Genomic DNA, 18,361 nt, shown 5'->3' with positions numbered 1-18,361 from the left:
CCTATCATAATAAAACCCAAAATTCTTTAAAACTCGGCCCGAACCAATATGCTCAATTAATATTTGACAAAGGAGGCAAGAACATACAATGGAGCCAAGATAGTCTCTTCAATAAATGGTGTTGGGAAAATTGGACAGATATATGCAAGAAAATGAAACTAGACCACCAACTTACACCATACACAAAAATAAACTCAAAATGGATAAAGGACTTAAATGTACGACAGGAAACCATAAAAATTCTAGAAGAATCCAAAGGCAACAAAATCTCAGACATATGCTGAAGCAATTTCTTCACTGATACAGCTCCTAGGGCACTTGAAACTAAAGAGAAAATGAACAAATGGGACTACATCAAAATAAAAAGCTTCTGCACAGCAAAAGAAACCATCAACAAAACAACGAGAAAACCCACTGTGTGGGAAAACATATTTGCCAATGTCATATCTGATAAGGGCCTAATCTCCAAAATCTATAGGGAACTCATACAACTTAACAAAAGGAAGATAAACAATCCAATCAAAAAATGGGCAAAGGACCTAAATAGACACCTTTCAAAAGAGGACATTCAGAAAGCCAAGAGACATATGAAAACATGCTCAAAGTCACTAATCATCCGAGAGATGCAAATCAAAACAACAATGAGGTACCATCTCACACCTGTCAGACTGGCTATCATCAACAAATCAGCAAACGACAAGTGCTGGAGAGGATGTGGAGAAAAAGGAACACTTGTGCACTGCTGGTGGGAATGCAGACTGGTGCAGCCACTATGGAAGACAGTATGGAGTTTCCTTAAAAAACTGAAAATGGAACTCCCATTTGACCCTGTGATCCCACTTCTAGGAATATATCCCAAGAAACCAGAAACACCAATCAGAAAAGATATATGCACCCCTATGTTCATAGCAGCACAATTCACCATAGCTAAGATCTGGAAACAGCCTAAGTGCCCATCAGTAGATGAATGGATTAGAAAACTGTGGTACATCTACACGATGGAATACTATGCTGCTCTAAAAAGGAAGGAACTCTTACCATTTGCAACGTCATGGATGGAACTGGAGAGCATTATGCTAAGTGAAATAAGCCAGTCAATGAAGGAAAAATACCACATGATCTCACTCATTCATGGATAATAGAGACCATTATAAACTTTTGAACAATAATAGATTCAGAGGCAGAGCTGCCTCAAACAGATTGTCAAACTGCAGCGGGAAGGCCGGGGAGGGTTGGGGGGCAGGAGGTAGGGGGGTAAGAGATCAACTAAAGGACTTGTATGCATGCGTATAAGCATAACCAATGGACATAAGACACTGGGGGATAGGGGAGGCTGGGGGACTGTCTAGGGCGGGGGGATAAAATGGACACATATGTAATACCCTTTGTAATACTTTAAGCAATAAAAAAATTAAAAAAAAATAAAAATTCTTTAAAACATGAAAAAAAATTCCATCGTACAATGTAAAATTTACAATGTCCATAGCATCCAATAAAACATTAGTAGATATATGAAGAAGAAAAAAAAAATGTAACCTGAAAATGAGGGTGAAATGAGTCCACTATAACAGCCACAGAAATGAGATTATGTAATGAGGTCACTAAAACTATTATAAGCATATAAGTATGCTCGAAGATTTAAAGGAAAATATGAGGAAATGATAGAAATAAAAAAGAACCAAAGTAAATTTCTAGTGTTCAAAAATAATATCTGCAATGGAAATATCACTGAATGGGATTAATAGCATATTAAATACTGCAGATGAAAATTTCAGAGACCTAAGATGCAGAAAGCAAAACAGTGATGATGAAGAGGGTAAAGAGAGAAGTAGAAGGGGGAAAGGGAGAGGGAGAAAGGAGAGAAGGAAGGTAAAAGGAAGAAGAGAACCACAGGACAATATCAAACTATCAAAAGTATTTTCCAAAATGATAAGAAATATAGATCAACAGATTTAAGAAACTCAGTAAACCCTCTCCTCAGTATTAATACAAAGAAAAGTACAAGGCACAATAATTAAATTCCTGAAAAGTTGTCAAAAAAGAGAAAGTGTTATAAAAAGCGAGAGAAAAAAGTTTAGATGGATGCTAAATACAATGAATATATTCTTCAAAAAATGAAAGTAAAAGAATTTTTTCAGATTAAAAAAAAAAAAAGCTGGGGGTTCACCAGAACACGTTTGTAACAAGCAAAGGAAGTTCTTCAGGTGGGAAGAAAATGCTGAGACAGAAACTTAGATCTACATAAAGGAATGAACTGTGTTGATCGATGCAACAACATGAACTCAAAAACACGCTCAGCAAAATAAACCAGACACAAAAGGGTGAATACTGTATAATTCCGCTTATATAAAATTCTACAAAAGATGAACTTATAGTGCCAGAAAGCTGCTTGGGACCAGTGGTGGTAGGGTAGGGGTGATGACAACCAAGGAGTATAAGGGAACTTTTGGGGGTGATGAAAATGATCTGTACCTTGACTGTGGTGGTGGTGACATGGGTGCATGCATCTATCAAAACTTACTGAACTGTACATTTAAAATAGGTGCATTTATTACATGTAAATTAGAGCTCAATAGAATTTAAGAAAATTCAATGGGGGGAAAAAGGGAAATTTCTCAGAGAGCCAATTATATACATAGTGTTATGAACTGAATGTGTTTCCAGCAAATTTTTTTTTCTTTTTAATTCTCATCGAAGGATATTTTTTCCATTGATTTTTAGAGAGAGTAGAAGAGAAAGGAAAAGACAGAGAGAAATACTGATGAGAGAAACACATCAATTGGCTGCCTCCTGTGTGTGCTCCACCAGGGCCCAGGGAGGAGCCTGCAACCAAGGTACATGCTCTTGTCCAGAATTGAACCCGGGACCATTTGGCCTGCAGGCTGACACTCTATCCACTGAGCCAACCCAAGTAGGGTTCCTGCAAATTCTTACGTAGAAAACCTTCTCCTAATCCGATGGTATTAAGAAGTGGGGACTTTGGGAGGTAATTAGGGTTAGATGAGGTCATGTGGGCAGAACCCTGATAAATGGGATTAGTGTGCTTATGAGCGATCCAAGACCTCAATTCTCTGTCTGCCTTGTGAGGATACAAGACAGCCAGGGCGCAGGTCTGCACCAGACACCTCATCTGCCAGTGCCTTGATCTTGGACTTCCCAGCCTCCAGAAGTGTGAAAAACAAACTTGTTTAAGCCATCCAACCTGTGGCAATTTGTTACAGCAGCCCAAACTGTTAAGTAACATAGCAAGGATAAATCAGTAGACTATGCAACAGACATAATGGCGAATATGATTGTTGTTCTGAACCAAACATTTTCAATGCACCTCCTAGGTATCAGTTCAATACGAGGTGCCAGGGATATAAAAATCAAAAGCATATGTTTCCCATCCTCAAGTAGCTTACAGAGGAAGAAAAAATAACTACCACATGATGTGAACAAAGTTATCAGAAACAAAATCAAAGGGGTGGAGGATCAGAGGAGAGTGCAGTTTTTCATGCAAGTTACATAACAGCTAAGTAATAACTAAATAGAAATGCTCCAAGTCTGTAGGGAAGGGCATTCCAAGCAGAAGACACACCTTGAGCTAACACTCTACACCATGAAATAGAGAAGATCCAGGGAAGACAACGTCGTTCGGTGTGGTCAGAACACGGGGTATAAAAGGTCTGAAAAATGAGGCTGGGTATGGAGCCTGGGCAATGCTTGCAAAGGCATTTGCCATATTAAAGAGTTTACATTTTATCTAGTAAGCAATGGTGGGGGGGGGGGGGGGAGAGACTGATTTTTTTTGAAAAGTAATACAGTTAGATATATACTCTGGAAAGGTAACTGATAACAATATATAAAATGGACGGAGGAAAGAGACACTAGAGGCAGGAAGAAGAGTTATGGGGAGCGACCAGAACAGCTCAGGTGGCAAGGACAGAGGCCTGCACAGCTGCACTACGCTGAAGGGGGAGCAGTGCTTTCGGGCGAGGGGACTCCGCAGCCAACTAGAGGTTATTAAGGTGAAGGAAGAGGTCAATGGTAACTCCTAGATACTTAGCTGGGAGAAGTTAGGTGGCTGGTAGCATACCTCCCATTAAGACAGGAACTACAAAAAGAGGTTTAAAAAGAAAGTTAATACTTTCAGCCAAAAATTTGTTTTGAGAGTCCTATGGGAAAGCAGGTAGAGTCTGGAAGCTCGGCAGAAACCAGTGGGCTTGAAATATAGACGTAGGAGTTGTTATGAAAAAAGGTAGTTGAAACCAAAGATGATCAATCCAGGGGCATTTATTCAGTGAATACAGAAGAAAGGTTGGAACTGAGCTCTGAGAAACAGCCACATATAGATGGATAGAAAACCTGAGGAAAAAATGGAGTGGGAGAGGTATATTCTGGACCTGGTCACCCTATACCTCTGTTTGTATCAAGTGAATCTCCCATTTCTATGAAAAAAAAAAAAAAAATATATATATATATATATATATATATATATATATATATTGACAATTAAACACAAGAGCATGTATTTCATCCAGACAGATCTCCATATCCATAACTCCCTTTCTAGGCCCCAAGTGATTCTTAGTCTTAGGACTGCTGTCATTTCAAAAAGAGGTGATTTCATTCAATCCAAAAATGTGTATCTTTCAAGAGGGAATCCTAATATAGTAAGGTTCATTTATACTCTCCAAATTACCTCCTAGGGCAAGGGAATTTGGGAAGAGCACTCAGACATGGCCAAATTATTTTGGGTATTCTGCAACAATAAAATATTTGGCCGATCCTCAACTCAAGTGGCAAGATAGTTAAGTTCCAAAGTCATATTTTCTTTATAAATAAATACCCTGGCTTACAAATGTAAGTCTATATGCACACATGCAAATACAAGAATGTATAGCTCAGATGAAAAGACACACACACAAATACCCAATAAGGAATAATGTGAATTAATATTTTCTTTTAAAGAAGTTAGTTCTAACTCATTACTGCCAAGTTTGAAAACCACTATGTTCTTCCAAGCAAATCCCTTGCCTTTTTATGGAAATCTCTTGTGCCCTGTACTCTCAACACAGCACCAGAAAATTTCTCACTCTGGTTAAGATTCCCTGACAAATAGGAGGACAAGAATAAACATTACACTATGTTTAAATTTTAAGTCAATCTTGAGTCTCTAACATGGTCCAGAGTTATAATATAGCAATTTTTCATTCTTTCTTCAGCAAAAGCTGAACTAAACTTCACAAAATAATATATAACTTCATTGTCATTTTGACACAAATCGATCCCAACTTTGTTTCTGTTTTTAAATATGTAAACTAAGTACGAGACAAAATAGTTTCTCCACAACTAAACCTACAAAGCAACATTTATCAAAGAAATTTTAGAGAAAAAAAATTTACATTAAAAAAACACTGAAGGTAGTTTCTTAGCAAGAGGTTATTTTGCTGGTTAAATATTTATAGAAGCCATCTATATTTTAAAACTTAAAACTGACCACAACATGCTGAGGGTAGGGTAGGGGGTGGCTAGTGATGAGTAAATATAGAAATCATGGTTAAGACTTAACTTTCTGAAATAAAAAACAGTGTTCTTCATAGTATATCATAATGGAAGTTCAACTTTTTTTGTAACATGAAATCACAGTATTTTCTCATTGAGAAAATCTCCTTGAAATTTTCTTCTTATTCTTCTCAAGACAAGTACTTTGGGAGGAGGATGTATACAGAGATAAAATGATGAATCATATATACTTATAAAAGAAGCTTATAAATTAGTCTTCACACTCTTAGAGGCCAACATGGATTCCCAACAAGAGCACACAATCACAGATTTGAGGAAAACAATTTGACAGGGGCAATAAATATAATAAACAAAACAAAATTCAAAGAAAACAGAGGTAAGAGGGTCTATAGAAGACTGTAAAGTAAATGTAATATCCTTAAAGAAATTTGTGAAACACACATTGGGAAACTTAGGAAATAAAAAAAAAGTTCAGTAGATGGGCCAAAAAGAAAAACAGACATAGCTAAAAAGTGAACCAATCTACTGAACCCACCAAAGGAATGCAGAACAAAAGGACAGAGAGAGAGAGAATGTATGAAAAGAGGTAAGAAGGATAAACCCCAAGTTCTGCCAGTTCTCTGACAGGAAGTCTATAAATCGAACAGAAAAAAACCAAAGAAATTATAGAAGAACATTTCCAGAGGTAAATAGGAAAGTTAGGATTCTTCAGATATAAAGTTCTGGGTGAATGCAATCATCATCATCATCATCAGAGATTCACAATTGAAAATATTGTAGTGAAATTTCAAACCACTAAAAGTGACGACAAAATCCTAAAAAGTTTCTAGAGAAAAAAATATATTCCCTCTCCCCTTGAATATGGATGGATTTAGTAAACAAAACTGTACGAGTGATGTCTGACTTCTGAAGCTAGAAAGAGTCCCAGAGCTGTCAAGCTGTCCTGAAGCAGCCACTTGGAGAGACCACAGAGACAGAGTGGCCTGAGGAGCCCCAGCTGTCTGAGTCCTCCCAGAACAGTGAATAAAGAAGCCTTCAAGATGACCCCAGACAGTCACCATCTGACTACAACACCCTGGAGACCTCAGGCCAGACCCACCCAGCTGAGCCACTCCCTAATTCCACAGTTAAGAAACTCTGAGTGATAATACATAGTTATTGTTTTAAACCACTACATTTGGAATGGTTTAATAACTAAAAACATAAGGAAGAAAGGAAAAATAAAGGAACAGATGGACAATTATAAAATAATAGAAAAATGTCACACTATCCAAATATATCAGTAATCACATTAATAAGTATTCAATAGGAAAAAAATAAAATACAAGGCAAAATATATAAAGCAAAAGTTGACAAAACTAAAGGGAAAACTAGGCAAATACACAATCATAATTAGATTTTAACATTTAACCCAACAGATATATATAGAACACCACACCCAACAACTGCAAATTACATATTTTTTAAAGTGCACATGGGTCATTTACTAGAACAGACCATGCTGGGCCACAAATCAGGTCTCAACAAATTTCATAGGACTGAAATCATACAGAGTATATATTTTAGCCATCATGCAATTAAACTAGAAATCACTACATAATCTCAAAATGTTTGTAAATTAAACAACACAATTATAAATAATACAAACAAAAAGAACTAAATAATATCTACACTAATAAAAGAGAAACTGCAAGCCAAAACCGGTTTGGCTCAGTGGATAGAGCGTCGGTCTGCAGACTGAAAGGTCCCAGGTTCGATTCCGGTCAAGGGCATGTACCTTGGTTGCGGGCATATCCCCAGTAGGAGATGTGCAGGAGGCAGCTGATCGATGTTTCTCTCTCATCGATGTTTCTAACTCTATATCTCTCTCCCTTCCTCTCTGTAAAAGATCAATAAAATATATTTAAAAAAAAAAAAAAGAGAGAGAAACTGCAAATTGCCCATACCTTCTGATGACCCACAACCAATCAGGAGTATGCAAATTAACCCAACAAAGATGATGGGTTAATTTGCATACGCAGGCACTGAGCAGCTGGGGGTGGGGTGGCGCTTGTGTGCACATGCCAGCACCAAGCGGCCTGGGTCCCAGGGATGGGCGTCCTCAGGACCCAGGCCACTCTGAGCCTGTAGGCCCGCAGCGCCTGGGATCCCAGAATGACCCCCGGCCACTCCAGGCCTATGCGCACAGGCGCTGAGCAGCCAGGGGTGGGGCAGGAACATCCTCCGCAGCGAGCAAGCAGACAGCAGGGCCCTGCTTGCCACTGTGGCAGCGGTAAGCCAGAGAGCAGACACCAGGGCCTGCAGGGGCATCAAGCAGGCAGGTCCGCAGAGAGCAGAGAAGCACGGGGAACAGGCCTAAGCCATCAGTAGGACATCCCCTGAGGGCTCCCAGATTGGAGAGGGTGCAGGTTGGACTAAGGGATCCCTTGCCCCCTTGCATGAATTTTGTGCACCAGGCCCCTAGTGCGTGTGTGTGTGTGTGTGTGTGTGTGTGTACTGGAGTTGGTAACCCAACAAAAAATGGAAATGACTCAAGAAATAGAAAGGCACAAGAATAAAAAATATGGCAACCACATAAATCAGCAAAAATTATTGCCAGAATCTAATTATCCCTGTAAAATATATACAAAAATCTGGAAATAAAACTCATAATTTGGAAGGAGTTAGAAAGTAAAGGTAAGTTAAAGTTTTCCTCTTGCTTGGGGAAAGGATAAGTATATTGAATCTCTATACATGCATGTTGAAAAATATAAATCTAAATGTGAAAAAGGTAATGTCAAAAACTGGGTAATATATAACCTAAAAATCACTACAGGAAAAATGGGCAAAGAAACTTGACCAATTCAACCAGAATTAGAAAATGAAAAACAAACAATAGTAAACAAAGGTAAACAAAAGTAGTAAGAGTAAGACAAAAAAGATCAGTAGTCCCAACATTAAAAAAAATCCTTCTAAATCCTAATTTTGTAAACCACACGATAAAAGCTTAACAAAAATAATACTTAACTTACATGTGGCAAATCTTACCCCCCCCCCCACCCCCGCTCCTGCCCCACAGGTGAGGAAGAAAAAAAAAGGAACACAAATTCTGTTTTAAAAGATATTTATCCATCAATTATTCCCAAATAAATCTTTACCAAAATCTTTGAAATTCTTCAACAGTTCAAGTAAAGGATCAAAATATTTAATTCAACCCTCTACCCTCTTACTTATTCAAGAGTCAGATTTTTGGCATGTTTGACAAGTGGTCTTGAAAGGCTTAATATGTTTTATGACAAAATATGCAATAGCCTATCGTTTGAAATTATTCCTTAAACAAAAATGTGTTAGTGAGTACACTTTTCTATTATAATAATCTCTGTAGCATCTGTAGTTATAGCTCCTTCTTCATTCTTATTATTTATGCCCTCCCTGTCTTTCTTTTGATCAATCTTACCAGGTTTGTTAATTTTATGTCTTTTTAATCAACTTTGGCTTTATGAATAGTTCACTGTAGGCTTGTTTTATATTACTTTAATTTCTGCTTTTAAGTCTATTGTTTTCTTTTTCAAATTTAGACTAAATGCTTAGCTATTTAATTTTCAGTCTTTCTTATTTTGTAATTGATATCTCAGATATTCCACCAGGGATCATTTTCCTTCTACCTAAATTCATCTTAGTGATGTTCCATTGTCAGTTTTTATATATCTGAGAACTTATGTTACCTACACTCTTTAAAGATATTTTAGTTTCAATAGTTATTTGTTCTCAGGACACTGTAGTTATTATTCTGTTGTTTTTAACTTTTTCTTTTAATAAATCACCCTAATTATAGATCTTTTGAAGTTAATCTGTTTTCTTCCTTTGGCTATTTTTAATATTTCTGCTTATGTGCAAATTTATGAACTGTTTAGGTTTCGATTTTTATCTAGCCTGCTTAGGATTTATTTGGCTTCTTTAATTTGTGATTTTGCAGTTTATAATTTTCAATCATAATCTCCTCAAATATTATCTCTACTTGATTTTTCTTCATATCTGGGTTCTCCTTAGGTAACTGTCAAGTCTTCTCATGCTCTTCTATTAGTTAGGACATAGGCTAGGCTGCTGTAATAAGAGACTCTATTGAGGTTTAAACAAAATTCAAGCATTTTCCCTCTCATATGACAACTGGAAGGGACAGTAAGGGCTGGCTTGGCAGCTTAGCAGTCTAATAGAGCTAAACTCCTACATCTTATTGCTCTGTCATCCTTGGAGTACTGCCCTCTTCCATGTGACTAAAAACAGTTCACCACTATGTCTACAGTCCAGTCCACAGGAGGTAAGGAAGAGGAAGAGAAATGCCTTTCCCCTTACAGGCATAATCTATATGGTTAAAACCTATGCACGCATAACTTTCACTTGCATCCAAATTGCCAAACCTTGTCATATAGTCAAACCTCACTATCACAAAGGCAGTGAAATGGAAGCTGTAGCTGGTCAGCAAAGCAGCCAACGAATACAGCCATTACCTAGGAGACATGAATCAAGGGAAATCAGTAATTTCTGCCACAATTTTCCAATTCTCTTTTTTTCTCTTACATATTTTTCATTCCTATCTCTTTATTTTGGTTAAGTTATTTTTCAGATCACCTCCCAGTACACTGATTCTCTAGACTAATCTATTATAAAACCAATCTAGTGAGTTTTAAAATTTCTATTTATATTTTTATTTCTAGAAGGTCTTTCCCCAACCCCCAGTCTCATTCTCTTTCTCATAAGCAGTATAGTGAAATGTTTAGAAGCCTGAACTTAGGCTACACTCTATCTGAATAGAATCCTGCTCTACCACTTACTAACCTGACTACAACTTTTCCTCCTAAATATTAAACACTTGGAATGCATCTAATTAATATTAGAAGGAAGATTATCTCACAGTATCCAAAAATATTCCATACTATGTGCCTTTGGGTAGGACATGTGCTGTCAAAGATAAGGTTTACTAAATTAGGTTTACTAATTTATGCTAGGTATAGCTAAGTATATTAATTCTAGACTCTTGATAGATACACTTCTATAGAGGTATTTACTTCAACATTATTCTCTTACGGGAATTACCTCATAAATTATATAATCCAGCTGTTGCCAACTGGTGGTCCGCGAGGTCCAAAAGGTTGGCAACTGCTGATATAACCATAATTTTAAATTTTAAGACTAACACAAAAACAAGCCATAACTAAAGCACGAATTTAAAGCAAATGGCCTTTCACTAAATTTCTGAATCATTATTCTTTAAAAACTACCTCATTACTCAAAACCAGCTGAAATGCTGTGAACCTTCTTGAAGAGAAAGTAAAATGATGTGACCAATAGCAAGTCAATTTTATATAGCATTGTTTCACAAAGGTTTTTTCCCTTTATATTTTTTAGTTCGTCAAAATCAAAGCTGTAGAGCATTATCCCGTTACAAAGATGAGAAAAGCATACGAAGTTTAACTTGGATTAAATGACTTTGGAGAAAAGTATCCAGGAGGCTGTATTGTTTCCTGATTCTAAATGTCATTCTCTTTTCAATGTATTATGCTTTGCTATAAACAATAACAAGAGCATACATTTACTGAGAGCTTACCATGCTCCAGCACTGTTGTAAGAAATTCTCACAAAAAGCTTATGAGGTAGGTAATTTGCCCAGGCCACACATCTAGTGAGAGAAGCCACGATTCAAACTCATAGGTAGAGGAGTCAATGAAGGACAAGCAGCAGCAGCCAGGGAGGCAGGGGAACACCACATGTGTGGTTTCTAGGAACAAAGAGAAGAAACTATTTCAAAGAAGAAATGATCAACTGTTACATGCTGCTGACAAGTCTAGATGACTGACAACTGACCACTGAATGTTACTGGAGACTCGATGAGCTTATTTCAATGAAATAACCTAGGGGCAAAAGCCTGTCTAGGTTCAGCCAAAACTGGGCAATAAGAAATGGAAATCGTATTACAGACAATTTTTTTAGGAGTTTGCTTAAAGAATAGAGTAGTGGGGTGGTCACTACTACAAAGGCAAGGGGACTTGGATTCAAGTGGGTTTTTCTTTCATTTATTTTTACAACAGGTAGAAGTAGGTTCATCAGACATTTAAGAGCTACTCTATAAATGTCCAGAATGACTACTATTCTGACGACCAGGTTTACTGCTTGACACTAGAGGTTACAGTGCTGTAATTCTGAACCTTGCTTCTTTTCTCTTCAAACATTACCTCACCATCTTTCTCCAAGGTCATCAAAATTTTTAATAAAATTCTTTAACAAACAGCCCTTCATAGTTCATAATCTATATGTATAAAAACCAAGCAACCGGAACGATGGAACAACCGGAATGACCAGTCACTATGACACGCACTGCGGAGGCCAACCGGCCCGATCAGGGCCCAATCAGCCTCCCTCAACCTCTCACAGCCCCCCCTACCCCACGCCGGCCTGGCCCTCAATTGGGCTCCCACCCTGATCGGGGGCGGGGCCGGCTGGCCAAACTCCCGCCAGCCCTGCCTAATGGCCCCCATCGGGGCAGGCTGGCCAACACCCACCCATGCACAAATTCATGCACTGGGCCTCTAGTTTAGTTATAACTGCTAAGGACCAGGTGTCAGTGGATTAAAGCAAAAGACTGGGTTTAGAAATGAAAGTTCTGTTGTAAGAAAGTCTCTTATGCTATTTATACCTGATATATTCTGGTTTCCTTTTAAATGAAAGTTAAGAAAGTTTATAAGTACATGTCAAAAGGATAGGTAAGTATATAATAAAATCTGGTAAAAGCAATGAGAACATCAGGACTTGAATTGAGAACACCTATCATTAAGTGCTGGCTCTATCACTTACCGACTGGAAGGCTTTGGACTCCTTAACCTCACTCAATTCTCATGACTTATCAATAACAGCATAACACTTACTGAGGGCTTATTATGTGTCAAGCATGATTCTAAACATTTTAGTTTTGTCAACTTACTTAAATACAACTCTAGTTAGGAGAACCAAGATGGCAGCATAGGTAAACACTGGAGAATGCTGCCTCGCACAACCACTTCAAAAATACAACTAAAAGACGGAACAGACATCACCCAGAACCACAGGAAAGCTGGCTGAGGGGAAATTCTTCAACTAGAAGGAAAGAGAACAGCATACCGCGACTCAGAGGAGGCGCAGTGCGGAAAATACAAAGGTGCGGAGGTGCGCGCGGAGTGGGCTGGTGGCTGAGGGCGCGGTTGTCGGTTTCAATCGGGAGGGAGGCTCAGGCCCTGAGCTCCAGTTCTGGGCAAGTCTCTAGGGACCCAGACTCAAACAGGAGAAGCGGGACTGTCTGGCATCCGTCAGAACGCGAGGGCAGCTTTCTCTCCGAGGTTTGCAGCGGTTGCTGGGACTCTGAGAGGCAGAGCCCCTGGGGACGGAACTGAGAGCAGCCATAACTGCTCGCTCCGCCGCCCTGTTGATCCCCGGGGACCCGCCCCGCCCAAGCCCTGCACAGAGCCATTTGCTGGATAGCCTCAGGCAAACGCTAGATTAGCACTGCCCTAGAGATCCAGCAGAGAAGTTCTCCCACTGCAGACACAGCGGACTCTCATAGCCAGTTAGCCTGGAGGTCAAATCACCCCCGGTATTGCCAACAACAATCAAGGCTTAACTACAACAAGACTGCGCACAAAGACCACAAGGGGGTGCACCAAGAAAGCATAAAAAATGTGGAGACAAAGAAACATGACAGAAATGGAGGATATAGAGCTAAAAACTGCAATTTTAAGGTCTTTCAATAATTTTCTAGAAACTGCCGATAAATGTAGTGAGATCCTCAAGAAATCTAATGAGACCCTCGATGTTGTGATAAAGAACCAACTAGAAATTAAGCATACACTGACTGAAATAAAGAATACTATACAGACTCCCAACAGCAGACCAGAGGAGCGCAAGAATCAAGTCAAAGATTTGAAATGCGAAGAAGCAAAAAACACCCAACCGGAAAAGCAAAATGAAAAAAGAATCCAAAAATACGAAGATAGTGTAAGGAGCCTCTGGGACAGCCTCAAGCGTACCAACATCAGAATTATAGGGGTGCCAGAAGATGAGAGAGAGCAAGATATTGAAAACCTATCTGGAGAAATGATGACAGAGAACTTCCCCCACCTGGTGAAAGAAATAGACTTACAGGTCCAGGAAGCGCAGAGAGCCCCAAACAAAAGGAATCCAAAGAGGACCACACCAAGACACATCATAATTAAAATGCCAAGAGCAAAAGACAAAGTGAGAATCTTAAAAGCAGCAAGAGAAAGAAACTCAGTTACCTACAAGGGAATACCCATACGACTGTCAGCTGATTTCTCAACAGAAACTTTGCAGGCCAGAAGGGAGTGGCAAGAAATATTCAAAGTGATGAATGCCAAAAACCTACAACCAAGATTACTTTATCCAGCAAAGCTATCATTCAGAAGTGAAGGTCAGATAAAGAGCTTCACAGATAAGGAAAAGCTAAAGGAGTTCATCACCACCAAACCAGTATTATAAGAAATGCTGAAAGGTATCCTTTAAGAAGAGGAACAAAAAGAAAAAGGTCAAGATACAAATTATGAACAACAAATATGCATCTATCAACAAGTGAATCTAAGAATCAAGTGAATAAATAATCTGATGAACAGAATGAACTGTTGATTATAATAGAATCAGGGACATAGAAAGGGAATGGACTGACTATTCTTGGGGGTGGGGGGAAGGGGTGTGGGAGATGCGGGAAGAGACTGGACAAAAATCGTGCACCTATGGATGAGGACAGTGGGTGGGGAGTGAGGGCGGAGGGTGGAGTGGGAACTGGAAGGGGGGAGTTATGGGGGGAAAAAAGAGGAACAAATGTAATAATCTGAACAATAAAGATTTAATAAAAAAATAATTTAAAATACAAAAATAAATACAACTCTAGTATGTTATAATCACCACTTTATATAAGGGACAGCATATAACCTAGAGAGGTAAAATAACTCATCAAAACTCACATAGAAGTAGAAAATAGTAGAACCTGGAATTGAACCTAGGCTTTCTAACTCCAGTGCCCCCATCTGGCATTGGAATGATACCATCTATCACATAGGTGTGGTAAGAGCATTAATTGAGGCAATACACATGAAAGAACTTTATAAAGTGTGTAAGTTAAAATTGATTAAAAAAAAAAAAAAAGATGGTAGCAAATTCCTCCAAGTACTGAGAATTAAAATCCTTACAGTACCATGGCAGATAGCCCTTAGGTCTTGCTCTCTGGTTAGAATTAAATCCTGCCTTAGGCTAGAAAACTATACAATTTATTCCATGAAAATGATAGATCAAAGCGTGATCTCTCATAGGTCAAATCAGTTAAATATTCCCGTTTAAAAGCCTCATGAAAACAAGAGACTCAGCTTCTTTCTTCTTCTTATTTCTTGCCATGTCTTCCTCTTCTGTCAAACTCCAGTATCTTGGTTTATACCCCTCCTTTAGATCTGTAATACCATATTACTTCCTTTTTCTCTCCAAACCCAGTATGCCCTCTGGAGTGCATTTCAATGCCCAACTTCAAAGTTATATTCACTAGCTCATGCTTTTAGTTTTCTCTTACGTGATCTCTCATTACTTCTTTTATAAAAACTACTTAGCCTCTGATCACATTTTCTTTTTTTAGATATAAACTTACATACCATTAAACTCACAACTTAAAAGTGTACAATTCAGTGGTTTAAAGTATATTCACAAGGTTGTACAATCATCATCACTAATTCCAGAACATTTCCATCATCCTAACAAGAAACCCTGTATCATTAGCAGTCACTCCCCATTTCCCTGACTCTCCAGCATTTGGCAACCACTAATCTACTTTCTGTCTCTATGGATTTGACAATTCTAGACATTTCTATAAATGGAATAGAGTATGTGACCTTTGGTGACTGCATTGTTTCACTTATAATGTTTTTCAAGGTTCATCCATGTTGTCGTATGTATCAGTACTTCATTTCTTTTTACAGCTGAATAATACTCTATTTTATGACTACACCACATTTTGTTTGCCCATTCATCAGTTGATGGACATTTTGACTACTATGAGTTTATATGAACATATTTCTAGTTCTCTGGAATATTTACCTAGAGTGAAACTGCTACATCATACAGTAACTTTAACCTTTTAAGGAAGTGCCAAACTGTTTCTACAACAGCCTTACCATTTGCCATTCCACCAGCAGTGTTATATTCTAAACCTGCCAACACTTGCTATTGTCCAGTTTTTAATTACACCTTCCCTAGTGGATATAAAATAGCATCTCATTGTTATTTTGATTTGCATTCCCTAATGTCTCTGGTTACATTTTATTTTATGGGATTATATTCCTCTAATTCACTGTCAGCAAACTTTTTCTGTGAAGGGCCAGTTAGTAAATATTTTACGCTTTGTGGGCCACATACAGTCTATATTACATATTCTCCTGTTGTTTTTTTTGTTGGGTTGGTTTTAAAACAGCAAAAACAAAAGCCGGGTAGCTTGAGGACCATACAAAAACAGGCCTTAAACTGTAGCTTGGCAACCTCTACTCTGATTGTTTTATAATTATTAGCCTTGCCTTCTCTATCAATGTCAATTTTGTTGAAAGCAAGGTAAGAACTATTTTGTATTCCTTCATAGTGATCTGCACAGAGCCCATGAATAGAAGAGTAGAGGCTCTAAAAATACTTGAACTGAACTTCTTGCACAATGAATGTTCCTAATTTAAAAGAATATTATGTATCTCTCCACAAGTATTTATACAGTATAAAGCTTCTAGTTTTTAAAATGATTACTAAAAGTAAAAAGTCATTTCTCTTTTGAAAGTGGGCAGCTTAACTAAGAATATTGTAAGAAAAAAGTTTCATAATGCCCTTTGAATCAAAATTATATTTAGTCAGTTAACTTATTAAATAACTTTCTAACACCAAATGTATTGTAAGGACATACTTCTGAATCAAATATCTCTAAACCCTAAAGCTACAAATAACATTAAAATGACAGTAATATACTATGGCAGAACTTGTAACGTTACATACAGCCCACCAAAAATCGAAAGGTGCATACTTCCAGCAAATGTGAAAAACCAATAATTTCAACAACTGAGTTTTACATTCTGGAAATTATAGGCTGTTTGTACACAAGCACTCTGATATAGTTGAAAACTAATCTAAGAGCCAGCACACATAACCAGCTCTTTCTCTCTGGGCAAGTCACTGAACTTCTTTGAAGTCCACATTTTCTTATCTTTAAAAGTAGGAGTTATTCCATCTATCCTATCTTGTTCACAGAATTGTGAAGATCAAATGAGACAAAGTTTATAAAAAGCACTCTACAAATATTACTCATATTGTTAGAAGAATTCTAAACCAAAACCAAGTTTTCCATAAATAAGTAAAAATGAGTTCTCAGAGTCTTCATAGTTGTAACAAGTACTTTTCCTAATGGCCCTAATGACATCAAGGAACACTATGGTGATTCTTTTTGAAGGCTTTCTAGCAGAGGAACAGAAGTCAGCACAAATTGGTCTCACATTCTGAATGGCATAAAGCAGTGGTTCTCAACCTTCCTAATGCTGCGACCCTTTAATACAGTTCCTCATGTTGTGGTGACCCCCAATTTCATTGTTACAAATTGAACATAATAAAGCATAGTGATTAATCACAAAAACAATATGTAATTATATATTTTTTCCAATGGTCTTAGGCGACCCCTGTGAAAGAGTTGTTCGACCCCCCCAAAGGGGGCGCGACCAACAGGTTGAGAGCCGCTGGCATAAAGGTTAACCAAATGCATAAAAGCACACAGACCAGTTTCCCAGGTCTTAGAAATCTAGGACAACATTCATTCTTTTGCATCTTTAGCTTATTTTAGCTAAAAGAAACAATGTACTAAATATTCCTTTAAACACTGAACTGCCTGCTAAACATCCAATTAGAACTGAACATAACCTCAAAAATCAAATCAGAGTAAGTAGTAAAGTTTTGATTTAAAAGAAGAGATAATAAAGCAATGGTAACATCTAATATTCCATGGTAAGTACTTTATTTTAAATATTTTTTTTGTTGCTTTCAGAAAGGAAGGGAGAGGAAGAAATAGAAACATCAATGATGAGAGAGAATCATTGATTGGCTGCCTCCTGCATGCCCCCTACTGGGGATCGAGCCGGCAACCCAGGCATGTGCCCTTGACCGAAATTACTGGGGCATTTCAGTCTAGAGGCCGACGCTCTGTTCACTGAGCCAAACCAGCTAGGGCCCATGGTAAGTACTTTATACAGGCCATAAGATTGAATTTCATGAATATACGGTAGGGGTACTATTATTATCATTCCTATTATAGCTAAAGAAAGCAAGGTTAAGAAAAGTATCTTACCGAAAATATCAGACAGTAATTTGCATAGGTGGCATCAGAATTCAGGCAACATGACTCTATGACTACCTAAACTGCTGTTTGTAATGAAACTTTTTTCAGACTTCATTTTTTATGTAAAAGAAAAAAAAAACCCAAAACAAAATCCATGAAAAAAATTTTCAGATGTGTGCTTCATCTCATTTTCTTGCCATATCTAACTACTACAAAACTAAATAAAAGTAGTTAATAACCAGACCACACAACAAAATAGGGTCATGAAGGATTGAGATAACATATCCTACTTGAGATAACATCCTATATAATCCTATATAATAAAAGGCTAATATGCAAATCAACCGAACAGCAGAACGACCAGTCACTATGACGTGCACTGACCACCAGGGGGCAGACACTCAATGCAGAAGCTGCCCCCTGGTGGTCAATGCGCTCCCAAGGGGGAACGCCACTCAGTCACAATCCGGGCTCATGACTGGCGAGTGCAGC

General features: G+C 38.0%; 1 protein-coding gene across 5 annotated transcripts in view; it reads right to left on the bottom strand.

The window, feature by feature from the left end:
• Window positions 1-18,361, bottom strand: part of RAP1A (RAP1A, member of RAS oncogene family) — a 59,547-nt gene that overhangs the window by 15,401 nt on the left and 25,785 nt on the right. The window contains exon 2 of one of the 5 annotated variants that reach the window (XM_081112328.1): window positions 11,093-11,263. The exons of the other annotated variants lie outside the window; for them this stretch is intronic. The gene's annotated coding sequence lies outside the window, so the exon portion shown is untranslated. The remainder of the gene's footprint in view (window positions 1-11,092; window positions 11,264-18,361) is intronic. 5 annotated transcript variants of the gene reach the window in all.

Source organism: Myotis nattereri, assembly GCF_964212035.1.
Source record: "Myotis nattereri genome assembly, chromosome: 18".
NCBI lineage: Eukaryota > Metazoa > Chordata > Mammalia > Chiroptera > Vespertilionidae > Myotis > Myotis nattereri.
The sequence above is the reverse complement of the archived record's forward strand: the minus strand, read 5'-3'. Positions and strand labels throughout refer to the sequence as shown.